Raw genomic sequence first — 5,922 nt, 5'->3', positions numbered from 1 at the left:
TACCCAGGTTGTTTTTGTTGCCGTTTTTGCAGCCTGGGCTGTCCACAGAGATCACGTTTTTTTTCTGTGTATTCAGGACACAGACAGCTAGCGGTTGGTTAGGTGATGTTTGCAGTAAGTGACATAAAATGTTTTAGCCTAAAAAACGCGTGGCATCGCTTAGAGCACCTTTTACAAAGCCTAATGTGAGTACAGAACATTGGCAAGATGCTAGAAAATGAAATACAAAAAGACATGTTGGAATAAAAAAGACGCGGAAAATAGCGTCATTCACACAAAGTGAACAACCGCTTTTGATATAGACTAACAATGAAGTAAAGTTATCCTTTTTAGAATGGGGAATCATGGCTATTTCTGTAAAACAGCAGAAGTAGGCGTGGTAGACCAACTGAATGCAAATTTACCCACGTGTGAGTGCTTCCTTGTCTCGGCACGCAACATCATTAAGAAAGCGCTTGCCACTGCAAAGAATGCACATAGTATGATTTACCTTAATATTATAGTTGAAAATACCTTCGAAAACTTGCCCCTTCCACTTCCAATCAACTACAGTAGGCTATTCATCAAACGTCTATCAAAATAAGCAAACAATAAGTACCTAGGCCTATGTTAATAATTATAAGGTTATCACAATTAAAATAATAACTATATGGTAGTAGGCAGACAATCTGTTTTGTTTTGCGAGCAAATACGTACATTTAGCAAATAGTTTATAAATAGAATAAAGCTCCTTAAAAATGAGCACGGAGGTCTGAATCAATAAGACAACGTAATTACCATTAGAATTAACTTAGAATTAGAATTAGAATGGCTGTTAGCCTGGTCGGGACCAGGCTAGGTGCAGAGAATAAATCCCCATGGTAACTTATGTGCCATCTCTTTTGTGAAACCAAGGCTAAATTCATCCAGGATAACCTAAAAATCCCAGCTTAATCTTTTTTTTTTTTCCGTTTTTAAACGTACCTTACTAAGTGATGTGCCATCAATAGTTGTTTACTTAACAAATAACAACAACATAGTCTGTGTTATAAACAACAACATCTGTAGGTAAAGTTTTTTAAAGTAGGCTACTTAATGGAGAATTTGCTACACTTCTTCTGATTTAGTAGCCTATGACTTGATTCTCTCTGTCTGTTTCTTCATGTGTCAAATTAGATTGATTTCTGCTAGATCTTACTGTTTCATTTATCAATCTGTAAGATGGAAATCCACAAGATCGTAGCCAAATGGGCCGCCAGTGGGGTATATTACGTATCTCGATTAGTGGGTTAGCGAGGTATGTTGCGCTCAAAGCCAGGGTATGCTGTGACACAAAAGTGGATCTGTTTTAGCGTCACTATATCACTGGTATCTTATGCTCTCAACTAAACCTGGTCGGGAGGAGGTTATGTGCTAAGTTATAGCTCAAATCGTGTAGTCTACCGCCCACTGACCAATCAATTGTCTTGGCGTGCAAATATCCCACTATGGACGTGCATACCATACAACAACTGATGACAATCGATTTATTTGTTGTTATAGGTTAGACACTAAAAATGACCGCAGTGTAGATTACGCTATTGCTCGCAAATGCGGAAGTAATTGTTTTTAAATATAGGCGGTCTTTTGCGTCTCCACGTTTAACGATTGGCCAACATCATCCCAACACTGAGAACGCGCACAGATCTGAGCTGAAAGCCTAGTTTGACAAATATATCACATAACCGTTATCTTAGTATCACTTAACTTATACCCCTGAATCAAGGCTTCGTGAAGCCTCGATATGTCTAGATAGCCTAGATATGTTTAACGTGCTTCGTAGTATACCCCACTGATCAACACAAAAGGCCCTCTCCTACACCTGAGGCCCGTTGCACAAAAGCAGAATTAAGACATCCGGGATAAGTTACTGAACTGCGCTCAGTGAATCCAAAACAAGAGCGTACAGGCTTAATTGGTTGCACAAAGACCAAGCCACGATGAGCAGACACGGATTCATTAAGCCAGGTGAAACCTATCCTGGATAAGTGCGCGCTCACGGCTCCATCAAATAGACCCCGCCACCGATCACAGATTCACTGATTCACCATGGCAACTAGAGCGGCTTCATTGCTTCTTCTACAGCAGACATCCCAAGTCTCCCGGAAGTTCAGGGAGTCTCCCGTATATTGATAACGGCTCCCTGATGCCCGCTCGCACACGAGACCGAAACTTCAAATCGTGTGTGCATCTGAGTGTAGCGCGCACACGACGGGGATAGAGAGAGAGAGAGAGAGAGAGAGAGACAGAGAGAAGTAGTGCGTGGGTGCCTGTTCAAGACAGAGAGCATCCTGATTGGCCTGTTTCAGTTCAGTTCAGTAGGTACAGGAGCGTCATGGAGTTCAAAATAACGATATTGTTATGTTTGTAACAGTGATGTTTGTAACAGTGACTTTAGCATTGCCCATGGCGGGTTAAATGATTGCAAAATACATGTTTAGGTGAGTTTAACAAGTGTCATTTCATGTTCATATTATTCAGGACTAGCCTACTAGATGGCTATTTGCCAAGGCTACATAAAGACCAAACTACCAAAATCTACATATTTTATTATCACAATTTCTAACTATAGGCCTTCCTTATTTGGTGTGCTGAGTAGGGACAATTAATTGACAAACATAGGCTATTCATCACTATTTCAGTAACCAAGAAGGCTAAAGTAATTTTTTATATTTATTTATTTTATTTATTTTTTTATTTTAAGCGGGGGGTACCTCCCTGAAATGGCTTGTTGCAGGTTGGGATGTCTGCTACGGTGTAAAGTAGGTAGCGATAGCCAAAATTACCAAAATTATATTTGCGCACATTATATGTATAAAACCCCAATAACACACCCAATTATAATCAACATTCTGTATAATCCAAATTAAAACATATTTTTGTTCCACATTTTAATTCATGTAGCTATTTATTACCTCTGACCTCTGAACTTATAAGTTTGTAATTAATCACTTTATTCTTTGTGTGTGTGTATGCGGGTAGGAGTTCAGGTAGGGGCCGTGGCTTGTCTTAGACATAGGCAAGGGGGCCTTCAAGGAAAAAAGGTTGGGAAACACTGTGTGGATAGGATTCCTTCAAATACGCCGCTGACTATCAAAATACAGATGCACTGTTTGAAGTTGCGCTGCTTGCTGTTAAAGGGAATGACAGATGTCATTCTCATTGGTTTAAATGATGTGATGCCCAAAACACACCCATGACTGATTAAGAAACTTAGGAACGCCTTGTTGCGCCATCCGCCCAACGTCTGATAACAAAAACACTCCCAATGTGAACTGGACATCCAACTAAATTTAAATAAGGTTTACGCCAGTGACCATGCATTTTGGAATACGATAATAGGGCCCCTGGTGTTCCAGATCACTAAAATACGGCCCAAAAGGTCCTGTGTGCTCTCTACACAGGGGTTCTGGCCAAAGCTAATTCACATACAGCATTTGTCACTTAATTTCCCTCCAAATAAAACAAAAGAACCTCTGATTGTTATTTCCAAAATATCCGTAAATGTATAATATGGATGTAATATTCATGTTTGGTCTTGGATTGATCCTTGTGATGTGGGCAGCAGTCTGATCATGGTTTCATTACAACCTAAAGTAACAGTGTAGAAGACTAAGAACTATGTAGAATCTCACCTATCCTTCACACCAATGACAGACAGGTCTGGTGAGAGGAGGTCTCTGTTGGGTTGGGGCATGTGCAGATGTGTTTCAAAATAAAGACTGACACTTTTTGAAATTAACTCTCTTTACTCTTTCTTTCTTTCTTTCTTTCTTGGGGATCACTCTGATTCTGTCTTCTTCTTTTGTCTTGCTCATCTAGAGAAGGCCATTCTCTTCTTCTTGGTCTCTCTCTCTCTGGGTTTGTTTTTATTTCTTTACATTTTATGCATTCTTGCTACATTTGGTTTATCTCACATCTAACCTGTGGTACTGTACTTGCCTGTCTGTTTTTTTACCTTGCATTTTCATTTATATTGTTTACATTTAAGTTTATGGCTTACCATTTAATAAATTGTTCAACCATTCATATATCTCTCCTCGTGTCATGCACTCTGCTACTATCTGATAAACTACTTGGTAATATTCCAGGTCAATTTAATTCATTTTATTGAGTCAGATTAATTGTAGTTTCTTATAATATTTACCATTGATGCACTGTTCTGTCCTATAATGCTCAAGACACGCTAAACCTTCACAGCCAACATTATTCTCTTCTTGCGTCTTGTGCTGCCTTACAAGTCGACAATATGATCTACTTTGTTGCATGCCAAGGGAGTTCTGGGTTGGACTGTGTCCAAGATTGCTCAAGGCCTGTGCTGTCAAACTTGCGAGGGGTAACCACTTCAGCCTGTTTTGAACTTGAGCTTGGGGTCCCTGGACTCTGAAAGACATCTTGCCTCATCCAAAGGAGACACACCCCAGTGAGCTGTCATCACACTAAATGAAAACCATGAAATGGCTCCATCTACTCGGACCTCAGGTCAGTCATGCACTGGACTAACTGCAATTAGCTTACCAGGAGAAAATGGGTGTAGTAAATGCAGCTGTATTTCCTGGTGAGGTTGGGGTTGTTAACATCTGCAGTAAACTCCTGCTGGTGTTTTACTAGTTTGTCGTCACCAATGCTCTCTTCTATATCTACTGGGGAGGCACCATTAAGAAGAGAGGGATGCCAGACATGCAGTTGGAGTTGATGATGAGAGATGGCTCTGTGATTGGCTTAGAGCTGATCCTAGGAAGCAGACACCTAACAAACTGATGTCTATCATGGACAATGCAGCCACCTTTTGTAAACCACATTCATGAAACAGAGGAGTTTGTTCAGTAACAGACTGCTGTCACTGTACTGCCCAACGAACAGACTGCGGAGGTAATTTGTACATACAGGTTTTAAACACACCTCAGAGAGGGGAGAGTGGGGAGACTGACTTCTGTGCATAGGCTAACACTACATCTCTGTGCTTACCATGCTACTGGACTCTGTGGATATAGGCCCTATTAGCCTTTATGCATCATATAGTATATCTGTTTGCATAATTATTGCTAATCTGTTTTACTTGCATTTTACTTGTAATTTGTTTACTTGCAATTTGTTTACTAATCAAATTGCACTGTTATCCTCAATACAACCTAACAAATACAGCGTCATAGAATATCACTGCAATGTCTTTACTGGCACATATTCCATCACTGTAAACAGCTCTTTTTATTGACTCTCTGTGATCAAATGTCACCAAACTGTTGCATTTCCTGTTATTGTTCATTCACTATTGTTTTGTAGGAATAAAAGCTAATGGACCCTGGCATTAATCAGAGTATCTATCTATCTATTTATGAATCAGTCAATTAATGAATGAATAAATCAATCTATATATCTATCTATCCTCAATGGCATACATTTTTAACATTTATTTTTTATTGCCACAATATTGTTAGGCTAGGGATCCTAACTAACTCTAGACTACAGGCTAGGCCTACTGCATGTATGCAATATTCTGTATACTACTAGGTTGCTGCTGCTGCTGCTACAACTACTAGGCTACTACTACTAATAGCCTTCTATGTCTACCACTACTACTAGGCCTAATACTACTGCTAGTAACTCTCAAGTGAAAATTAAGTTCAAAACCAGGCTAAATAGGCCTGGTAGCCTAACATGGCCGTGTGACATTTTTTGATAATTATCAGCATTTCCTGCACAACTTTAGTTCCAAACAACAAGGTCTACAAAAATTGTCTTGTTCTGTTGTCTCCGTTTCTGTCATGTCATAGATTTAATTTGACGCCTGCCCTGTCGCAAACATACTCCGTCAGTACGCAAACTTAAATGTCTTATGACACTTCTTGATCCTAGTCCCCATCCGTAGTTTTAGTCAGTACCATCAAATACCGGGGTCACAGT

Source organism: Alosa sapidissima, chromosome 17, assembly GCF_018492685.1.
Source record: "Alosa sapidissima isolate fAloSap1 chromosome 17, fAloSap1.pri, whole genome shotgun sequence".
NCBI lineage: Eukaryota > Metazoa > Chordata > Actinopteri > Clupeiformes > Clupeidae > Alosa > Alosa sapidissima.
The sequence above is the reverse complement of the archived record's forward strand: the minus strand, read 5'-3'. Positions refer to the sequence as shown.